Raw genomic sequence first — 22,981 nt, forward strand, 5'->3', positions numbered from 1 at the left:
CCTAAGGCTCCTTCTACCCACCTGTTTGAGTGTTCTGTCAGGTCAGGAGAACCATTGGGAAGCTACTTCCCTGCCTGGAGTTGGGGGATTTTTAGAGTAATGAGTAAGGGTATTTCAGAGGTTTCCTGCTCAGGGCTCTGAGCCTGAGCAACACAGCTGATCTACACAGGGGAGCTGGGCCTCAAACCCACCTGGTCCAGCTCTGAGCCCACTCTCCTGCCTACCCCTTCACTGGTTCATTCACCAGACACAAACACACATATATATTTCTACATGTTTGTTTGTATATATGTATACATGCACATACAGATACATAGTTACACAAGCACACCCAGAATTTCAGATACAGTTTCAGGTCTTGAAGTTCTAATATCAAATAAGACAGACAGGTCTTTGTTTTCATTGTACAGGATGAGGAGGCATATGGGTAGGCTTATGGTTGGCAGAAATGAGAGTTCCAGATAGGGTCAGAAATCGTGGGTGGAGTGTTCAGTGGATCATTTAAAGTTCAGTTATCATCTGAAGTCTTTTTTTTTTTTAAATCCTCATGCTAGGACATTTTTTCATTGCTTTTAGAGAGAAAGGAAGGGGGAGGGAGAAAAATTGATTGAAATAGAAGCATCAATTAGTTGCCTCCTGTATGCACCTGGACTGGGGATCAAACCTGCAACCCAGGTATGTGCCTAACTGGGAATTGAACCCACAACCTTTCCATCACAGGATGATGCTCCAACCAAATGAGCCACACCAGCCAGGGTATCATTGAAATCTTGACCCAACCTTGAAAACAAGTCACGGCTGTTTCCTTCATTTTCAAACATGCTAGATAATATGACTTAGTTAAAAGAGACATGATTGAACATCATTGTAATGGTCAAGTTATAGCAGTGGTTATGCAAGTGAGGGCCCTGGATCGGCAGCACCAACATCATCTGGGAACTTGTTGGGAAATGAATTCTTAGGCCCCACTCAGACTTACTGAATCAGAAACTTCTGGGGGTGGAGTTCCACAATTTAGATTTTAGGAAGTCCTCTGGGAGATTCAAATGCACAGCCAGATGGAGAACCACTGTGGTAAGCCACCTCCCCTCAGAACTTGAACTCCTTTCCACTGTGGATGATTCTGATGCCCTCTCATCTTTGAGAACTTCAATGTTTGTCAAAAAAGATCCTTTACACCATTACCTCATATGTCCTGATTCACACCTGGGAATCACAGAGTCTCTTAGTTCTCATTGTTTCTAGCCTTTAAAACCTATCTCAAGGACTTTTCATGGAGCTACCATTCCACCTAGCAGAAGAGCAGAAGGATTAAAAGTGAAGAGAGAAATGTAGCTGAGAAAAGGGACAAAAAGGTAGAATGAAGTATTTGATTGATTTTTGCCTGCTGTTGCAGTCCCGCCTCCTCCCCCTGTCTGTCTGTCTTATCTATCTATTTATCTATTTATCTATCTATCTATCTATCTATCCATCTATCTGTCTATGAGCTGTCTGTGTGTCTCTCTACCTGCCTTTGTTCTATCTGTCTGTCCTAGTGTCTTTCCTTCTGTCTGTCAATCTGCATACATGTCTGTCTGTCTATATGTCTATTATCTGTATATCTGTGTATGTATGTATCATCTATCTACCTACATCTGATAAAAGGGAGTGGAAAGGTAGAGAAAAGAAAGGGGAAAAAGGGTCTGAATAAATTTTTTAACCTCTAGAAGCTTCAGATTCTTCAAATGTCAAAGATGTGTGTGTGTTTGTGTACACATGTGTGGTTGTATGTAACATTGTTTCACAAAAATAGTAAAAGGCTTTAAGGTGAGTGCATATTGTATGTTATAACAGTTTCTGATGCATGTAGAAGGTGGTCAGTCAATGATAACAGTTGCTGAAAGGAGTCTAGAAGGAAGGAAGGAAAGGGAGTGGGCTGAGCAGGAGGGAAGAGGAGCAGAGGAGAGACTGCAGGAAAGGCCTGTGCATGTCTGAGGGGGATCAACTTGAACTGTAGGACAAGTGGGTGGGGCCGAGGTGGCACGGGATGGTGTAATGACAGAGGATTCTGTAGGGGGATCTCGGAGGTGGGAGAGCCAAGTGGCATTATAATAAGGTGCCTCAGAAATAAGAGGGGAAAGCACTTTTTATGGCAGTAATGAAAGAACCTAAATGAATGTTTCTTCAAACGAATTGCATGTTTATGTTTCAGAAATGGAGATGTGCCAAGACTGCCTGGGGACCTTCTCCCACCACTTACCCACCCACTCCTGACCAAGTTGTGAAAATATATACCTGTTTCTCTCTCGAAGTCATTCTACCAGCTAATTATCTGTGAAGATTAAAATCATGAACTGAAACCCCAAAGCTTTTTATGGGCATTAGGGGAGTATTAAATAGGAAGATTGGAAGCAAAATTATAGTTCCCCAATAGATTGTGGGGGGATTGATAAAAACCTGCTTTTAATTAAAAATATAAAGCAACAAGGCCCCCTATGAACAAACAGGGAAGTCTTTGGGGCTTAATCCCATGTGAAAATGTCTACAGATGTCTGCTGGGATCTTAGCCTCTTCTGCCTGGTCTGTGGGCCTGTGGGACGAGTGATTGATGGGCTGGCAGGATTTTGGGCTGAGAGGCCTTGCTAAGAGATACACGAAAACAGAGGCTGTAATGCAGCTCATAAGATGAAGTAATGGGCTTGTCTCTGTCTAGGTCAGGAATTCTGCCAAGCACTGTGTTTTAAATAAAATGAGGCTTTTGTGGTTCTTGGCATGGGCCTACCCGTGCAGGCTAACTTTGGCATCTATGTACTGGGCTTTCTCTAGAATGTGGCTGAGGGTTGAAACAGGCTTAGGGGCTACCCAAGGGCAAGGATACTGGGCTTGGGGAACCCTCTCTACCAAGCTCACTCCTCTCTCAGTAAAGGCATCACTCACTCGCTCAAGTGCAAAACCTAAGAATCACCCTTGATTCCTCCCCTGCCACACACAGAATGAACTTTTTTGTGTGAAGTCCTCAGCAGAAAAGGCAGTAAGTCCAATGCTTGAAACAAGACCTGGAAAACCAGATGGCATGGCTTTGAATTCTGGTTTCTACCACCTGTTAGCTTTGTGGGCTCGGCAAATAATTTAACCTCCTGGTGGCTCAGTTTCCTCAGCTGTAAAATGGGAAAAATGGTACCTGTTTATGCAAAATTTTGAGAATTAAATTGATGTAAATATAGTATTTAAAACAGTACTGATACTATATGTGTAAGTCTTGGTGTACATACATATGTTACTATGCTTATAATAGTTAGCTACTGTTGTAATTTATGATTATTATTCTCATCAACTTACCCTTGCTCTTAAAAAAACCCAGACTTCTCCCACGTCCCCCAAGGTCATGCATAATGCTAATCTCTCTCTGTTTCTCAAACTTGTCAAGTTCTCTCTTTCATAAAGCCTTTGTGCTTTTTTTTTTATATCATAAGACACCCATTTATTTAATCACTGTAGTCAATCCTACTACTACACTGTATTCTAAATTTTTTCTTTATTCTTCAGATCCTTCAGGCTTATGGATATCATCAATCTTCAAAATCATTCTAACCATTTGTATTGCAAGATATCTATTGTTTTTTGCCAGCCAGGATTTCTATGACGTGTTGCTTCATATCATTTGTACCCTTGTGCAAAGAGTCAATCACAAGAGCAGGGCTCATCTCCTTCACTTGACTGGCTCTGGATTGGATTCATGACACTGTTCTCAGAAAGAGCCTTGGGTATGACCTCCACAGCATCCATGAATGCTCGCATGGCATAGTGCTCCAAGGTCATGCCCTTTGCTGCTTGGCTAACTGCGAGAGCACAAAGGATTTCAGCAGCACCTCTGCCATACACCACGCCGTTAACACAGATGAGGTTCTGGATGACGCATAAAGCATTGTGAAGGGATTGCTTTCCTTCCTCGATGATCATATTCTTTCCTCCTCTGATGAAAATGATCACAGATCTAGAGTTCTTACATTGCTTGATGACCAGCACCCAGCAAAGCCCAGCTTCTCAGCTGTGGGTTCTGAAAGGTGCAGGATGATCTGCCTGCCCTCTGTTGCAATGGCTGAATTTCTTACGTCGTTCTGAAGAGGTAAATGATTTGTTAATAATCAGAGCTCCACCGGCAAGTAGTTAGGTTAGCATCTTTAATTTGCTGAATCATCCCTTCCAACTTCTCCCTTTTGTATTTCTAAAGGGCTTTAAGGTCTTCCACAGAGGTCACGTCCAGCTCATGCTGTCTTTGGTTTTGGTGGTTTGTTTTTATTTTATTTATTATTTTCTTTCTTTAGGTACTTCTATGTTATTTTTTTAAAATATTTTATTTGTTTACTTTTTGAGAGAGGGGAAGGAAAGGAGAAAGAGAAGAAGAGAAACACCAACGAGTTGCCTCTCGCATGCCCCCAACTGAGGGCCTGGTCCACAGCCCAGGCATGTGCCCTGACTGGGAATCAAATCTGTGACCTTTTGGTTTGCAGGCTGTTGCTCCATTCACTGAGCCACACCAGCCGGACCTGGCTTTGGTGGTTTAAATGGACATTTCTTAGAGTATTCTACTTGTTTTGGCATTTGTGTGTACCTGAAATCCTTGTCCACGATCATGCTCTTAATAGATTTAGTGTCCTCCAACCTCCTGGCCACTTTGACGACTTCTATGATGAGCTCTAAGTCAACATCTCTGCACTGAGTACTGGCCACAGAGAGGACAGCATTCACGGCAATCTTGGCCATTTGTCGGGGATGGCTGTTGGCCACTTTGGAGCCCAGTATGGTTTATTCAGTCTGAATCAGGGTCTCAGTGTCCTCTACATCAGCAAGGCCACGATCACTTACCTTGTCCAGGTGCTCCATAGCAATGTGGGTGGCCTGCTCATAGCCCTTGGTGATCCTGAGCTGGTCAATGCCATGATCCAGCAACTGCTTAGCTTCTTCCAGCAAGGTGCCAGCCAGGACAACTACTCCTGTGATTCCATCTCCAATTCCATCATCCTGTGATTTGGGCAGTTCAGTGTGAGCTTGGCAATCTGATAATCAACATCCATCATGCTCAAAATGCTGGCACTATCATTACAGGCACATTGCCTTTATCTACTACTATTTGGTCCAAGTGATGTTCTTATTGTATTTCCTACAGCCTTTGCTGCCATCATATGAGACTTGAGGGCCACAAGTCCCATAAGACGAGACTTATAGTCCTGATTCTTGGTGATGAGGGAAGGGCTCCTGTATCATTCAAAGGTGAGTGTCCCTACAGATGCCATGGTGCAGCAGCAGAGGTACTTTCCCACAACCAGCAGGGACCATTGAGTCTTTGTGCTTTTATTCTCCAGTATGAAGTGCTCCATCCTCTTCCTTCTAATAGCTATTTTGCTGTCTTTTTTGGGGTGTTTCTTCAAATATAACCTCCTCAGACAGACCTTCCATTTGCAGGCTGTTATTTAGCCTCCCATACCCCACAAGGGGTCAAGGTGCATTTTATCATATAGCTGGGCCCACTCATCCCTCCCTAGATTTATATAAGAAATTCTTGTCTGAGTGAACCTCCAGGTTGGAAAGTAAGTGGGGTCCCCAGAGAGGGTGTGGCTGGTTGGCCTCCTCTTCCATCAAGACCACATGGCAGCCATTGCAGAGCATGGACTGAACAGAAAGTCCATCCAGAGAAGGCTTGCTGAAGCAAGAGGGGAAAATGAACATGTGAGATTTTCCTAAACTTAAGCAGGAGGTCTGGACTAGCTTCCTGTTCCTCTCACAAGTTCCTTAGTTGATGGGTTCTCTGGGGAAGATCTCTCTGCTATGTGGGGGAAGGGCATTTAGGTAGATCCAGCAGCCAGCGCAAAGTGCCTGTGGCAGAGGTGTGTTTGGTATGCTTGAAGTCTGGCGAGAAGGCCATGTGTCTGGAGTGGAGGGAGCAAGAGGTAGAGTTGTACGAGGGCAGGACACAAAGGTAACGGGGACCAAACCACACAGGGCCTTATAGAGCATCACCAGAACTTTGGCTTTTATTCCCAGTGACATGGGGAGTCACTTGAGGGTTTTGAATAGACGAGTGACATACTGAGTCTTAGTTTTCTAAAGGATTGCTTTGGCTGCTGTGCTCAGAATATCCGGCCAGCTGATTAAGAGATAGCTCTTTAAGATGTTTGCAATCTAATAATGGCAATAATATTGGCACATACATAACAATAACACAAGATAGAAAGTAGCAAATGCAGTTAAAGACACTCAGATCCTTGGAGGGATCTCCTAAAGAGGAGAGAGAGATTGATCTCATTTGGGCTGATGCGACAGTGGCATTGTAGTAGGTATTACAGAGGAAGGACCACTGAGATGGGCCTTAAGATAGGTAGGATCTGAACATGGAGATCTGGAGGTAGGATTGGCATTGTGGGTCCTGGTGTGTGGGACAGAGTGAACCCAGTAGCTATCACCTAGGCCAGTGGATATCAGACTGTGGAGTGCATGCCTATCACCAAGGAGTTGGTTCATGCACAGTGACTCCATCCGCCTTGTTCACCTACTGTGTGCTTGGCACATAGGAAGTGCTCTTTAAATACTTCTGAAATAAAAGAATCCAGAGGATTCTTGGCTACTGATTGGATGGGCAGGGGGGAGAGAAAGAAGAAGGAAGTAAAGATAAACCCATGGATTACAGTAAATACTCAACTAATGAGTGATACTCAGGGGACACAGGAAGTAAGGGAAAGATACAAAGCAAACAAAACATAGCTAAGCAAAGCAAAACCTGGAAAATAAAGAGCAACTCAACTGGATGCCAAAAGACTAATCATCCACAGCAGAAGGTCTGGATTCTGACCCCCAGAGCTTCCAGACCTATGGGGCTAGGAGAGCTTAGTTTTTTATGGTAGTTAAGAATCCCAACCCTAGAGCCCTGTTTCTAAGGTTCATATTTCGGTTCTACCTCCTACTAGTTGTATGGTCTTGGACATATTATTTCTCCTCTGTGCATCAGTTTCCTGGGTGGCTGTGAGAATAAAACAAAATGATAGAGTCATGTACTTCTTAATGACGGTGATACATTCTGAGAAATGCATTGTTGTCTGAATATTACAAAGCACACTTACACAAACCTGGATGGTATAGCCTACTACCCACCTAGGCTTTATGGTATAACCTGTGGCTCCCAGGCTACAAACCTGTACATGGTGTTTCTGTACAAAACAACAAGAGGTTAAATCGAGCACAAGAGAAAATGATGCAATCATGAGATGCAATAACACAGGACATGAGGCCTCTGCCAGTGTTACATGGCATACTGTTTTACAGCAAACTTGTTTTTTAATAAGTAGAAAGAGTACACTGGAAAACAACAAAAATATAGCAACTACATAAACCAGTAACATAATCATCTGTTGTCATTATCAAGTATTGTGTATTATACATAATTATATGTGCTATGCTCTTATACAATTGGCAGTGCAGTAGCTTTGTTTACACCAGCATTTCCACAAACATGTGAGTAGGGCATTGCACCTTGATGCTGCAATGGCTATGAGGTCACTGAGCCGTAGAAATGGTCACCTCCATTATAATAGTATGGCACCACCACGGTATACGCTGTCCATCATTAACCGAGATGTCATCATGTGGCACGTAACTACTTGCATAGGCTTATAGCAATACCTAGTACAGAACACGTGTCTGATATGTTTAGCTGTCACTTTTGTTGTTATTAAAAAAGAAAAAAGGAAGTCCCAGTTCAAGAAGGGGAAGAATGAGACAGCTGCATGGGGGCTGGGTGGGGCTGGTGGGCACCGTGAGCTGTGGCCACAGGTTTCACCCACTGTCTCTGTCTGCCTTCAAACCTTTGGTCCTAGGATGAAATAATGGAGCAAGGCAGTCTGTGGGGCTGGGAAGGAAGAGGCAGCTTTTTGGGGTGTCAGGGGACAGAAGAGGAGAGTAAGTGATAGTGGGGAGAAACAGCTAGAATTTGAGCCCTGAGGACACCAAGAAAATAAACCCTCCGTAGTGAGAATTCTTCTTGAAGGGAGCAGGACAAACCCTGCCCCAGCAGTGCAGGAGCTGAACTTCCTGATGCCCCAGGGTTGCTTGCTGGAAAACACTGCAGAACTGTGATTTCAACCATAGTCCGAGCAGATGGATTCAATAAGCCCATGGTTATTTACATCAATGCAAAGACTGTGTGCATGTATTTCTGGCTCCTGGGGTCTGGAAAGGAAAAGGAATGATTGAAATGAGAAATGTGCTGAAAGGAAAAAATGGGTAATCTAACAAATTATGCTTAACATAATCCCTTTCATCCCAGGGCCTCTGTGTGCTCAGTGAGGGGACTTGTAAACCCTCTGAAGACCTGCCCCGTACCAGCTGGGATCCAAGGGGAGGGCCCTGAGAATTGCTTTCTTGTGGTCAGGGTACCGAGGGCTGAATGGGTAATGGAGGAAGAGCAGAGGGATGCCTACTGGAAGGTGTGCTGGTACTGAATCCTGTCCCACTCTTCCCTAGCTGTGTGACATTGGGCAAGACCAGAGCCAATCAGGGCTTCAGTTCCCGCATCTGTGAAGGGAGCAGGGTAATCCAACATCCCCCCTGGGTGGTTGGGAGAATTAAATGAGTTATGATATTCACATGCTTAGAACCGTGCTGGGCATTATCAGCATAGTTGCTATTAGAGTTGGAGAAGCTCCATTTAGTTCTTTGATGGAGGAGCCTTCTCTGCATCCTTGACATTATTGCCACAGCAGCATCTTCAAGGGAGGGTAGCACTCACAGACCATGTTTGTGTTGGGCTCTTTCCAGGGGTTGGGAATAGGCAAATGCCACCTGATATTGTTCCTGGCTGGGGCAGCAGAGGGGATGTCTAGTACCTTAAGAAGCACATAGAGCCAGTTCAAGCCCCCAGAAGCAGGGGCTGGGCTGGGCTGGTTTAACAAGGGAATGGAGGCTGGCTTAATCGCACATTTGAGGCACACAGGGTACTCTGGTTATTGTTGAGGCTTTAGAAACCACAGTAAATTTTTAGCTAACACCAGCCTGCGTGTTCAGGGGAAATGCCCTCTTTCTCTCCAGGCAAGGGAGCCTGGCAGCTGGCTGCCTTCCCCTCGTGAGTCTTGCACTTTTGGTGCTTGGCTGTGGCTGGGGACAAGGGCTGTGTCAGAACTAGTGGGAATGACCACCAGAGTGGCTGTGGGGGAGAAGGCCTGGCTGAGGCTCCATAAATCTCTTAGCTCCTACTTTTCTCAGGGGAGAAGAAAAACATTAAAAGAGCGTGTAGGGTTTTCTAGGTCTGTAAGCGCCCCGTCCAGGGCTCTCAAGTGTTCCTTATGAATCAGCCTCCCCAGACTTACTGCCAAGCACATGGCTCTTGAGATAAGGCCTGGCACCTCCTCAAACGGAGCATTTTAAGAGCTCTTGGATGCTGCAAATGCTTTACCAGAGCCTCACCATGGGAAAGCAGCCTCCTGCCAGTGTGCTGTCCTCAGATCTTGGGCGCTCGGAAGCTGGACCCTGTTGTCATGCCACGTTGTATCACTTGGAACCATTAATGAGCTAGGGATCATTAAGCCAAGGTCTGGTTTTTTTTTCCACATTTGTCCTCACAATCCTGGGTGGTAGAAAGGGTTTTACTTGTTATTTTTTTTGCTGGGTAAGTATGCTGGTTCAATTGCTCAGCTCCAGCTGCACAGTCAGTGGCGAACCTGCATGCAAGTAGTCTTCCATTAGGAAAGCTTTTTTGCGTGCATGCACCTGCCTTTTCCAGGTGACAGGTTTCTAGTTTGAGGGGTACCTACAAGGCATGCCCTCTCACTCAGTCTTAAATCCCCAGCAGTGCCTGGCACGTGACAGGCGATGGATAAATGCACAAAAACTGGCTCTTCAGCAGAATAGACCAGAGTGGAGAGGGATGCAGAGGTGACCATGGAGGGACAGGGGTGGGATGAATGAACACAATTTCAGGACTGGTCTCTCAAGGGTATGGAGACAGGGGAAAGGAGAGCCTGCTGTTCAAGTGACAGAGCCCAGGGGACAGGAGTAAACTCTGACTCCATCCAGCTATTTTCAAAAAAGATTTCTAAATACAGGGCTGTGGGCTGCAGCGTGAATCCCTGGAGAGTGATATTTCTCAAAGTTGGGTGAGTGGCAGGGCTTTGGTTCTAAATGATTTATCCCACCAGGCAGGAGTCTAGGCAGCATGGAAGCTTTTAGGGCAGAGTCCTCACCTCAGAAATATGGGTCTGGCAAGAGTTTGGCAAGGACAACAGACCCCAGACAAGGTGGCTGGAGTTCAAGGAGAGGTCTTGTTATGGACGGAATGTGTGTGTCTTCCCCCATTCACTTGTTGAAACCCTAATTCCCACTGTGATGGTATTTGGAGGTAGGGCCTTTGGAAGGTAAGATTAAGGTTAAAGGAGGTCAGGAGGGTGAGACTGCATTATGGGATTAATGCCTTTTAAGAATAGAAAGAGACAAGAGTTCTGTCTCTCTCTACCTTGTGAGAATACAGAGAAGATGGCCTTTTGCAAATAAGAAACTGTATCCTCATTAGACACCAGATCTGCGGACACCTTGACCTTGGACTTTATAGCCTCTACAACAGTGAGAAACATAGACCTGTTGTTGCAGCCACTCAGTCTATGGTATTCTGTTATAGCAGCTTGAACTGATGAAAGCAGGTCTGGCCCTAATGCATTGTTGATCAGCAAGTCAGCAATGAGAAGCAGTCCTGTGGATGGAGCAAGGACTGAGGGGATTGGGGAAAATGCAAGCACATGCAAACTGGACTTGGGGCACTGACTCGGCTGCAGACTTCACACCTATCATGTGCACACATCATGTGTGCATGTGTGCCTAACATATTCTCAAGGGTTTTACAGCTGCCCAACTCTCTAGTTCCTAGGCTCATGTGAATGTACAAACTCCCCAAATGGAGCCGAGGTTCACTATGTTCCTTGGGACCACGCATCTGTCTTCCAGAGTCTCTTCCTCCTCTTTGCTCTGCTGCCCTGGCCAAACCCTGGTTCTCTTTTAGCTGATGTAAGAGACACATTTGGTCTACTGCCCATATCTCTTTGGCCCGTGGCATTTCTGGGCACTTCAGCCCCAACTACCAGCACCCCAGCTGGTCATCTGAGAGTTTCCTCATGACATTCAAGGCCTTTGTGATTTGCTTTTCCAGCATCATTTCCACCCACACATTCCAGAAATACCAGCCTTATTTCCATTCTCTGAAAGTTCTCCTCACTTTCCTTTTGGATAGCATACTTTCCTCCATGTTAGAGACTGCCAAAGAATTCATAATCCTCCATAGCTGAGCTCAGCCATCTCCTCCCTGCGTTAGTCTCTGGTTGCTCATGTCTCTGTATCTATATGACACTTTGTCTACAGGTCATGGAGCAGACACTCATTCAGTCAACCTTCACATGTGCTGGGGTTTTGTGCATTTTGTCTGTTTTCTTTATTAGTTAGCATGCTTGTTTGTTGTTCTTTAACCATGGAATTGTAAACTCTGCAAATAAATGGAACATGCCTCCCAGTGTGTACCAGGGTTGGGGTGTGTGGCAGATGTTTAGTAAACCTTTGTAATTCAAATGGAAATAAAAAGATTGTCTTCTGGGCAAGAAGAGTCACCTTGTGCCTCATATGAATAATCACATTCTGTTGATGTGGAATACAGTATAAAATGCACTTACCACTAAAACGCTACTGAACGTAATTTAATCTGTCTTGGATGATTCAGAAGCTCTCTAGAATCTTGTAAGGTTGCGTGATCATCAATGCAAGCACCAGTTCTCATTGTGTGGCACTGCCAGTAAGATTGACAGCGTTCTGAAGAAATCAAAATTCTTTTTTAAACTAACAATTTGCTGAAGTGTTTTTAAAAGTGCATATTATAATCAAATCTTGATTAAAATTTTTTTTTGGACAGAGCAGGTTAAGTCTAGTGAGCTGTTGGGCAGATGAGAGTATAATGACTAGGGATTATCTGGGAGAGGAGCTCATATGCTCCAGTCCTTGCTTACAGTAAGTAGTTGAGGTTCCTGAACCGGAAAGCAGCAACCGCTTCTTGGAACAATTGCACCAGTGTCACTGAGACTGTAAGCTGGCACCCAACACGGACGCAACTGTTCTTGCTTTGCACAAGCAACACTGTGCATGATGGGGTCCTCGGGCCAGATTGGAAGGGCGAGTGGTCTCTCTGCCTTCTGTGTTGGGAAGTGCACTCTCTTTAGTCCAGAACTGGTCAGCTGGATAGGGCATGACTGAGCTGCGGGGCTGGATACTTTAGCAAATCAGCAAACACGAATATAATCTCCATGATATAAAATAATCCACTGGACCTGTTTTGGTCTCAGCTCTGACACATGGAAAGTGTGGAAATCATCGCTCCCATCCTTAACAACAACAACAACAGAAGTGGAACAAAATGAAAATGAATTACTTTTCCCAAACCCACCCCCCTGCCCACGCCCACCCCCCAGAGAACTTATGTTGCCAGGCAAACTGCCACCTTCAAATCTGGACAGACAAGCAAATTCCAAGAGTCACAGCCCAGGTCTGTTCATCTGAACCTGAAGTGAAGCCACTGGGGCCATAAGCTAATAGACACGCTTAAAATGGCTGAGCGTGGACTTGCCTGAGTGAGAACTCCTGCGCTGGGTGATCACAGCACATACAGAAGCGAAACGGACACTAGCAGTTCATAAGGGGAGGCAGAAATTGGGTCTACTTTGTTATCAGCTGTCTGTCCTACACATGGAATGGTGTGGTGTAATTTGAAGGTGCACTTAGAATAATTAAAAATATATATTGGAAACTCTAAAGCAATCATTAAAAGTTAAAAAAAGAAGTCTGATGGATACGCTAGGAGATGAGATGAGATGGAATCATACAAAATGCTTAGTTAAAACCACAGAAGGCAGAATGAGAGGGGGGAAAATCCCCAAGAACAGAAGTAACAAATAGTAAAACGGTTACAGACATGGTAGAAATTAATCCAATATATCAATGATTGCTCTAAATGTGAATGGTCTACCTTAACTTAATGAAATCTGCAAAGAATCTTCCAAATAGAGGTTCTGGGAGTTAGGTCATGGACATATTTTTTTGGGTGCCATCATTTAACCAACCAAGAAGGGGTTTAGACCAAATAAACTCCAGATCTCACTCAGCTCCCGAAGTCTCTGACCCATAAATGACAAAGGGCAACTATCTATACTACATAAAGAATGAATCCAAGCAGGTCAGGTAGATATCAACACCTCAAGAGGTAAATAGACGATTCATGCACACAACAGAGAGACACTCCAGTTGGTAAGCAGACAGGCATGGAAGTTCTGCCTTCCTAATGTCAGAGAGATACAAACTAAGATGACTATTAGATTTTTGAGTCTAAAAAAAACTAAAACCCAGTGCTGGCAAGGATATGATGAAACTGAGACTTATGTGTGGACCCACCATTTATCCCCATGGATTGGCTCACAGTGGGTGTTTATTATCCTGAACGGCTGATGGGTGCCTTGATTGGCAAAACTTTCGGGGAGAAAATTGTGGCAACATATTCCAAGAACCTTAAACATAAAGGTATTCATTGGCTGAAAAAATGTGAAAGTTCTAAACATACCAATTTCAAAAAAAATGTCAGAGTGGAATAAAATATAAGGCAAAACTCAGTTATACTTTGTTTATGAGAAACCCACTTTAAGTATAAAGACTCATATTAAAAGTAAAGACACAGAGGAAGATATACTATGCCAACACTAGCATAGTATGGAGAAGTTATGTTAATTTCAGACAAAAGCAGACTTCAGAACAAGGAAAATTGTCAGAGATAAAGAGGGACATTGCATAATGATGCTGTCAATTCTCCAAGAAGATATAACAGCCCTAAAGGTGTTTGTACCTAATAGCCTATCAGAATTGTGAGGCAAAAACTGATAGATCTGCAAAGAGAGGCAGACAAATCCTCTATTACAGCTGGAGCTTCAGCATCCCTCTTTCAGTAATTGGTAGATCAAGCAGGAAGAAAATCAGTAAGGATGTATTTGACCTAAAATAACCTGCTGGGTTACATGGAAACATTCTTTCCTCTTGTCTTTTATTCCCTTAACTTGTTTGAAAAGTCTGAAGAGACAGTCATAGGGACAAAGAGTCTGGCAACACTACTGGAATTTAATTTGGTTTAAAAAAACTACTGGTTCTATTAGAGCAAACAATTATTGCCCCTTTGGTTTACAAGATAAAGAATGGTATTTATATGAGTTTTCACTTGTATAATCACTGCTTTGTTTCAAATCACTTTCATGTCAGGGTTGGGGATGGGAGAAACGGGTGAAGGGGGTGAAAAGGTACAAACTTCCAGTTATAAAATAAATAAGTCCTGGGGATATCATGTGCAGCCTGATGGTTATAGTTAACACTGTATTACATATTTGAAAGTTGCTAAGACGGTAGGTCTTAAAAGTTCTCAGGAGAAAAATAAAATGTAGCTATGTCTGTTGACAGAGGTTAACTAGACTTCACGCAGCGGTCATTATGCAATACACAAACATTGGATTGTTACGCTGTATGCCTGTAACTAATATAACATTATATGTCTATTACACCTCAATAAAAAAGTACTTTTGTGTGCCTCAGTTTGTTTGATCCTCATAATCAGTATCTATAAAATGGGTATGAAACTGTGCACCAGGCAGGCAGAGCAGGCATTTCCAGTTCCACTTTATAGGTCACATAATTCAAGATTCAAAGAGATGAAGTGATTTGGCTGCAATTACCCAGCTAGGAAGTGACAGATCTGGATACGAAACCCAATTCTTTCAATTTTTATCCCACTATTCCTTCCACTCCACTAGGTTTCCTCCCAAAATAACTGAGTTTGAGAGCAATTTCTCTGCATACTGCTATTTTGGACTTTGTAGATACAGCATTATGGGCAACACCCCCCACCAACACACTCCAACATCTGTACAATATTCCCTTCCCAAGATGTTCTTTTGAAAACAGCATCTAGTGTTAAGGAAGTCATTCTGGATTTGACGGGATGCTGCCAAGCAGTCAGTGCCCCCCGCCCTCCCTGGCTCTGTCTTCTCCTCTGAACCACTCCCTCCACCCCCACCTCCTACAGACCATGGTGTCTGAGGCTCCCATTGCTTCAAGAACCGCGTCAGAGAAAAAAAGGCTTCAGATGCTTGGCTTTTAAGATACAGTCCTGGTGAGGGACAAATACCATATGATCTCACCTTTAACTGGAACCTAATCAACAGAAGAAAAAAGCAAACAAAATATAACCAGAGACATTGAAGTTAAGAACAATCTAACAATAGCCAGAGGGGAGGGGGAAAAGGACAGTGGGGAGAGGGGATTACAGGAACTACTATAAAGGACACATGGACAAAATCAAGGGGGAGGGTGACACATGGACAAAAAGGGGGAAGGTGGGGGAGGGAGGTGGGTTCAGCTGGGGTGGGGTGGAGGGATGGGGAGAAAAGGCATACAACTGTAATTGAATAACAATAAAAATTTAAAAAAAAAGATACAGTCCTGGTGTTAAGTCAGACATGTTGGAGAATACATAGTGTACCCGTATTTGCTTTTTCTGTTCAAGATGAGATTTTGAAAGAGGGGGACCTCACTGGGGTGGGGGAGAAGATGGTTTGCAAGACAGCGAAGGGGTGCTGGCACTATACCCTGCCTCTCCTCATTCCCCATTGCTAAAGGAAGGTAGCTGCCAGGACTCATGTGAGCACCTGGGCCTCGAGGCAGTGTGTCTGCTTTATAGGAGCTTATCCGTGGCATGGGACAGGATTAGCTGCAGGAAGAGTCTAGGCTGGGGGATAGGACACCACACTCCCGGTGGCCTTGAATGAGCAAGGCAAGAGCAGCAGACGCTTCAGGGCTCCTAAGTCAGGGTGGCAGGTGGCTGAGGGAAGGCTGTGGTGGACCCAAAGGCTCGCCCTCTCACAGAGGGTATAGAGCACAACAGATCTGGGGCAGAAGCTGATGGCTGGCTGACCCAGCGGCCATCGCCAGCCTCCCCTGTCACTGTTCACTTTAATGGTGTTTCCATAGCTTTCACTGCAGCTGGGAGGTCACACTGACCTCCAGGCTTCATGTCTGGGGACGCAAAGAAGCTGCCTTGGAGGGTTCTCAAACTTGAGCATGCTTCAGCATCCCTTGGCAGGCTTGTCAGAGCACAGATTGCTGATTCTGATTCCTCAGTCTGGAGCCCGGGCCGGAGGATTTGCATTGCTAACCAGCACACTGGTGCTGCTGGTGCTGCTGGCATGGGGACCAGGCTTGGAGAAGCACTGAGTTAACTCAGGACAACAATTTTCTGCTTTCAGTGCAAATTGATCCCAATACCAGGCCATGTCTGAGAGAAACGCTGGGGCTTGGGGTGGAAATTAAGTTCCGTTTAGAAATACAAAGTTAGAATTTCTTGTCCTCTTCTGAGTAAATGGCTTGCAAATTCATAGTTAGATATTCAGTAGGGTCTCCTTAATATGGAGAGGGAAAAATGAAATGTCCACAGGGAAGTATTAAATGGGTAATGTTCAACTTAATTTACTGTTTATAATTTTTAGATGAGTGAAAATTGATCATAATTGGCAGCCTGAAGGAGGATAGCTTAAAAATTCATTAAAGTATATACAGGTCAGATTCACAGAAAGATTTGCAACAGAATGCCTTCATCACTAGGATCTCAAAGTCCCGTGGCTACTGTCTCCCCGTCCCACTCCATTTGATGCAGCAGAGTACGGGTATTTATGCATCTTCTTCCAGTGAGGTTTCATCTGTATTATGTGACACGCTGTGTGTAAACATGCTTCCCTAATTGGAAAACAAGACTTAGTGAAACATAAGGAAATGTCAAGTGCACATTATCCATTTACTTTTAGGGCTTAGGTGTGTGCCAAGCACTGGTTGTAGTTTGGGGTGTGCTGGGAGGGGTGCAAAGGTGGATGTCACATCCCCCCCAGATGGATTCTAAATTCCTGGAGCAGAGAAATTAAAATGACTGCTCAAATGCCTTTACAATTAGGTAGGATATGGCAAGTGCAATAAAAAGTATTTAGAAAAGGGGCAGAGGACTCATAGGAGGCCCCTTGATAAATAGGAAAGGCTAATGTTTCAGGGCTCTTTAATGACGAGGGGATTTTTGATAGTGAAGATAAGACATTTTGGTATTAAAAAGACCTTAAAGTGCATTTATTCCAACGACTCACCTGAGATTTTTAATTCCTTCCCAGCATCTGTCCAAATAGTCATCTGAGCTGGGCATCCCTTCATTCCTTTGCTCATGCATCTCATATTTAACTAAACTCTTGTGTGTTCAGTGCTCAGGAGGTGGTGAGATGGTGAGCAAACCCAGATGCAGTCCCTGCCCTCCTGGTGCTTATAGTCTGGTAGGGGGGAGAAGTGAACAAATGGAAAATTCTGAGATTGCCAAGACAAGGAATAAGGGCAATGATCTGCTCTCTGAAGGGGCACAGCCTAAACCTAACAAGACCGAAAGGATGTGAATCACACATGAGGTGAAAGAAGGGAGAGGAGAGCATTCCAGGTGAAGGGCACTACCTGGGCAAAGGTGTTGAGGAAAGAGATCGTGTTAAGGAGTTCTGAAGGGAGCAGAGAAAGCAAGGACACAGGTAAGAGAGGAGGATAGGGAGGAGGGGAGGCCAGCAGGAGCAGAGCCTGAGAGGCTGCACAGAGTTGTGCTTTGGTGTCCTAAGAACACTGGGAAGCCTCACAAGGGTTTAAAGCAGGGGTTTGGGTAGGGGCTGAGCAGCAGGGGAGATGTGTGTGGGGCACAGGAACTGTGTGTGTGTGTATATCTGTGAATGAGACACAGTCAGATCTGTGTTTTGAAAAGATGATTCTGTTGCACTTTGAAATGGATCCATTGAGAAGTGACTCCCTACCCATCCATTTTGGACAGCCCTGTTGCTTGGAAAGTAATTTTTTACAATAAACCATGCATCTTTGGATGTTCAGAGATAGCTAGCATGAACCTACATACTTTCTGAAGGCTAAGCAGCCCTGAATCCTACACCTGTTTCTCATTTGACTTCACCTGAAGTTCTCTCATCACCCTGGACTTTTTACTCTGAATCTACTAGACTCTGATCCCTAAAGTATGAAGTTCAGAGTGAATCCAGAGCTACAGTATGTTTGACTGGAATATCACCTCTCATTCTAGAAGCTATACTTCTAGTGCAGGCTAACGGTGCGTTCATTTTTGGGCAGTCAGGTCACACTATTGATCTGTGCTGAGCTTCCTGACAACTCTAGCTCCCCAGGCTTTTCATATAAACTGCAACTACACATGGCTCCCTCTTCCTGCACATATGCCTCTTGGACTAAAGGGCAGAGCCTTACATTTGTTCCAATTAAATCTTATCTTGTTAAACCCAGTTCATCACTATTCTGTCAAAAGTGCTTGGAGTCTTTATTAGGTTTTCCAAAATATATGCTGTACTCCCACTAGTTTCCACCCATCAATCTACACATATTTGAATGCCTTTTCTATGTCAGCTCTGTTCTCGGTATTGAGGATTTAGAGATGTTTAAGACTCTGTCACTGACTTCAGAGAGCACAAAGACACATAAAAAGGCAAATATAATACAGTTCATAGGATGTAATAAAAGAGGCATTGAGTTTATGGTAGTAGGTAGAAGTCCCTAGTCTAGACCTGGATGGTGGCATGGACTGTAAGAGAAGATGCTCTCAGTAAACCCTGCATAACAAGCAGGTGAGCAGAAGATGTAGAATACATGGCTTTTCAGTCAGAGGGGAAAGGCTCAGAGGCAAGAGAAAGGTATTGTACTTTGAAGAACCTGCAAGCACTTCAGTGAGGATGAAAATCGAGGGCCCTGAGAGGACGATGCAGATGGGTAGGAAGTTGGTTGGCTTTGAGGTTGTCATTTGACAGAGCCCTAGTAGGTGATTTAAGGTTCAGAGTCATGGCTCCTGAATTTGGGGAGGGAGTGGGATAAAGCAAAGCAAAGCAAGGTGAGACCTGAGTCAAGGGGCCCAGAGTACCAGGCAGCTTGCTGTAATAGGTGTTCAGGTCAAGGTCAGAGGTCCCTTGCCCTGAACCGAAGCACAAGAGATATGGTAATTTTCGGCACTTGGGCATGAGGTCAGGGGCAGATTATTAGTAACAATGCCCCAATGCTGAGACCTGGGAGGCAAGGCTCTGGCTTCTGGGCAGTATTGGTCCTGAGTACTAGGGCAGGGGAGGGGAGTTGGGGGGAGGAAGTGGATTTAGATGTGAGAAGGAGCAAGGCTGCATCACCAAAAACCATGTGTGCCCTGACCTCAAGGTGTCCTGTATCCAATGGAAAAACCAGATGTGAGGCTAATCTGGCCCAGTGAGTTCTTAATGAATCCTTGTTGCTTCCTTTTTTAAGTTCTCAAAACACCATTTCTTTTAGAATCTTAAGCACACTTGTTTGTACTCCTCTTGGGTTTGGAGGCAGGATTCCAATCTTCTTTTCTGTCTTAGAAAATTGGCAAAAGCAAGGCATGTTCTCTGTTCTAGGAGTACGAGTGAAGGGAGCTTTCAAAAAGAGGAACTAGGTAGCCCCTGGAGGGCCTCTGTCCTCCCCACAATGCCGACTCCCATGGCCTTTCCCCCACAGTCCCATAGACCTCCCCAAATTCCAGCTACCAAAGGCTTAGCCTATTAGGGAGCCTCCAGAACTCTGGGCGAGTGCTGCCTTCTGGTTGGCTAGTACCTTTCCTTACAGCAGAGGTCCCCAACCACTAGGGGCCACTGACTGGTACTGGTCTTGTGGCTTGTTAGGAACTGGGCCACACAGCAGGAGGTGAGAAGTAGGCCAGTGAGCAAAGCTGAAGATTCATCCTGCATTACTGCCTGAGCCCCATCACCCACCCCCCTCATCTGTAGAAAACTGTCTTCCATGAAACTGGTCCCTGGTGCTAAAATGGTTGGGACCTGCTGCCTTACAGCTTGTCGAATAGAGTTGAATATTGCCCTTGCATTTTTGGGAAGAGGAACTCAACTTGTCCATCCTCAGGTCTCTCTCAGCCTTTCCTGCTCCTCTCTCAACAGTCTTGCAAAGAAGTCCTTAGTTCAGGACTTGCACGTTCGGTGTCTGAGTGCTGGGTTACAGAGTCCACCCCTCCTGAACTGTGGTTCCTGCTTCTCACTGCTCATTCTGTCTCTTTCAGAACAAAGATTCCCATCTCTGACAGGTACAAAAGAACAAAGTAGGAGATGGAAGGATAGAGGGTGCTTCAGTGGAGGAAATCAAATAAGCTAATGACTCTCTAGTCATTTGGGAAATGGCAAGAGACCAATCTGGATTCCAGGCTTGTCCCAGATGTCCAGAGAAGGGAGGGAGATTTTGGAGCTGGGGGGTGGGGGAGGAATGGTCATTTGGGGTCAGTGCACATAGCGTTCTGAGTGTCAGGCTAAGGGACTTAGGGGTCATTCTGGGGGCCATGAAGAATTAGTGGAGGGCCTGGATTAGAGCAGGAGATGTGAGCACTGGGCATGTGCAAGGTCGACTGTGGACTGTGGAGGGGGCCTGGAGGTGGGAGAGGCATTGGGGGAATCCTTGTACAAGTCCAGGAGGGAGGCAGCTGCAGACATGAGAGGATGGGTTGGAGACACAGGAGGTGGCCATGGAGGTGACATGCAACTTTTCTTTCGGGTCACGGAACATGAGGAACAATAGCACTGATGGTCGAGTTTCGGCAGCTCCTTGCTCTGTGAAGCTCCCAGTGGAGCTGCTGTGAAACCCACACTGATTTTGTGTCTAAAATTCATCATACGTTAGCCAATTCCAAATTATGTTTGGGTTGAAACTTCTGGTTTCCAACTAATGGTTTATCTCTTTAGAGATTTTTAAATATTCTTTTATTTTTTTTGTAAGCTTCATGAAGACCTTGAGGGCAAATACAAGCATAATTTTAACCCTTTGCACAATTGACCCCAGTAGAAGCCCTTCCCTTTCTCTCATATTTACATTTTTTGTCGGGGTGGAGAGAGGCTGCCTGAGATGACACTCATGCAGACAACCCATTCCACAGCCCACCAACACATTGCTGCATGTCTGGCCCACCCTTTCCACATTCCAGGCATTTAATGTTTATGGGACATTTATGATTTGGAACTGGAGGGACAGGGAGGAGACAGGAGGAAAAGGAAGAACTTGGTATGTTTCCTGTTCTCTCTGTCCCTTTACTGGGTTTGGGGCCTTTGGGTGGAGGGTCTGAGACAGGAGGCTGGGAGACCATTCACCACATGCTTGCAAAGCATAGTCTGGGGACCAGAAGCATCAGCACTATCCTGCAGTTTGTACAAATGAAGAATCTCAGGCCCTACCACAGAACTAATGGAATCAAAATCTGTCTATTAATTGGGACCCCCGGTGATTCCTCAGCACTTTAAAGCTTAAGAAGCAGGCTAAAGGTACCCCATAACTCTTAAATAAGAATGTCTGAGGGTGGGGATGGGCACTTTTCACAAGATCCCAGCGATGCTCCAGGTCCTGGGCCACACCTTCAGAAGCAGGCATCTGGACAGTGTGCCAGTCTCCAGTCACAAGCATGGCCATGAGTGATGTGGAGATGGAAGGAGTCTGCATGATACCCAGCACTCCTGGCCAGGCCAAGGAATGGCAACTTAGGGAGCACCTAAGGAAACTCCTGGGAACTCACATTAGGTTACCACACAGGGACTGTTGACATTGCATGGAATCTGCTTTGAGGGCTGCCAGAAATAACTGGAGGACACTTTGACAAGGGTTAGTTTTGTTATTGAATACGTTTTGTGTGGGGGGGCTGGATTCATTATAATGTGACTCTATTTCACCCTTTCTAACTGGTAAGAACTGACATATTAGTGATTTTTATCTATCTATCTGTTGATTGATTGATTGATCAAGTGATCTATCTATCTATAACATCTATTTACCTATCATTCACTTACCCACACTTATATACACACATACAGTTTATCATTTTGCTCATTGTTAATGAATATTAGCTTGCTGATTTCTGCTGTTCAGAATAATGTAGGATTGGCCACACATTATTAAACTTTCCCATGAGGATGGAAGAAAGCAGTGCCTAGAGAAACCATATAGCAGGAGTATTTATTCTCCATGTGGGACGACAATTGCTAAGGGCAAAACCCTGGTACCATTAAGAAATACCCAAAACAGCCACTCATGGGAGGCCACAAAGCCCAGTCCTTCGCTGCCAGTTCCCTGGTTACTTTAAGATTTCTTGATGTGGTTAGAAGCTATGTCTTGAAATAAAGTGTCTTATGTCTTTAGGCTTTGTGGAAATTCACTTAGAATTCCATGCAGACATAATGTTTGGCTATTAAAATCAGGGTTGCCTTCAATGACAACCGTTCCTCATTAGCGAGCACAAACGACCCACACAAGGGCTCAGATCAGCAGCTCCTGGGCTTTGTGCAGCAGCAAATTGGCCCCGTTGGAAAGGGCGTGCTAGAATGAGCAGTGCTGTGTAGCAGCTCTTGAGTCATCCCCACCCCCAAGCAGATGCAAGCCCTGCGTGAGTCCCTGGCATTGTGTGATGCAGATGGTCTGATGGGCGCAGCTGCCTGCACAGGAGTGGTGATGTCGTGGATCTCACCCACCCGGAAGAAAGGGAACAAAACAGCCTCACCCCCTTCAGTGACTCTGCTTCTGCCTGTGTTATTATTCCTTCTCTCAGGCTAGAAACATCGCTGCTAACTCTGCCTCTGCTGTCACTGTCCTCCTTCCTGTAGCTGTTGTTTGGCATAGCTTTCTTTATCCAGAGGCCCGCCGTCCTTTACCAACATTGGGTCAGCAGGATGGGGCAGGAGGGAGACAGGGCAGCCACTAGGATAGAGCAGGCATAGCTGAGAGCTTACCTAGCTCTGGGCACAGTGTCTGAGAGCCCCATCAGTCTCATTATCAATGTGAGAAGAGGCAAGCTCCTGAGAACACATTAATCAGGGTTGTGCAT

General features: G+C 45.0%; 1 pseudogene; it reads right to left on the reverse strand.

The window, feature by feature from the left end:
* Positions 1 to 3,514: 3,514 nt before the first annotated feature.
* Positions 3,515 to 5,273, reverse strand: LOC112315040 (T-complex protein 1 subunit epsilon-like; annotated as a pseudogene).
* Between the last annotated feature and the right edge of the window lie 17,708 nt (positions 5,274 to 22,981).

Source organism: Desmodus rotundus, chromosome 1, assembly GCF_022682495.2.
Source record: "Desmodus rotundus isolate HL8 chromosome 1, HLdesRot8A.1, whole genome shotgun sequence".
Classification (NCBI taxonomy): Eukaryota; Metazoa; Chordata; class Mammalia; order Chiroptera; family Phyllostomidae; genus Desmodus; species Desmodus rotundus.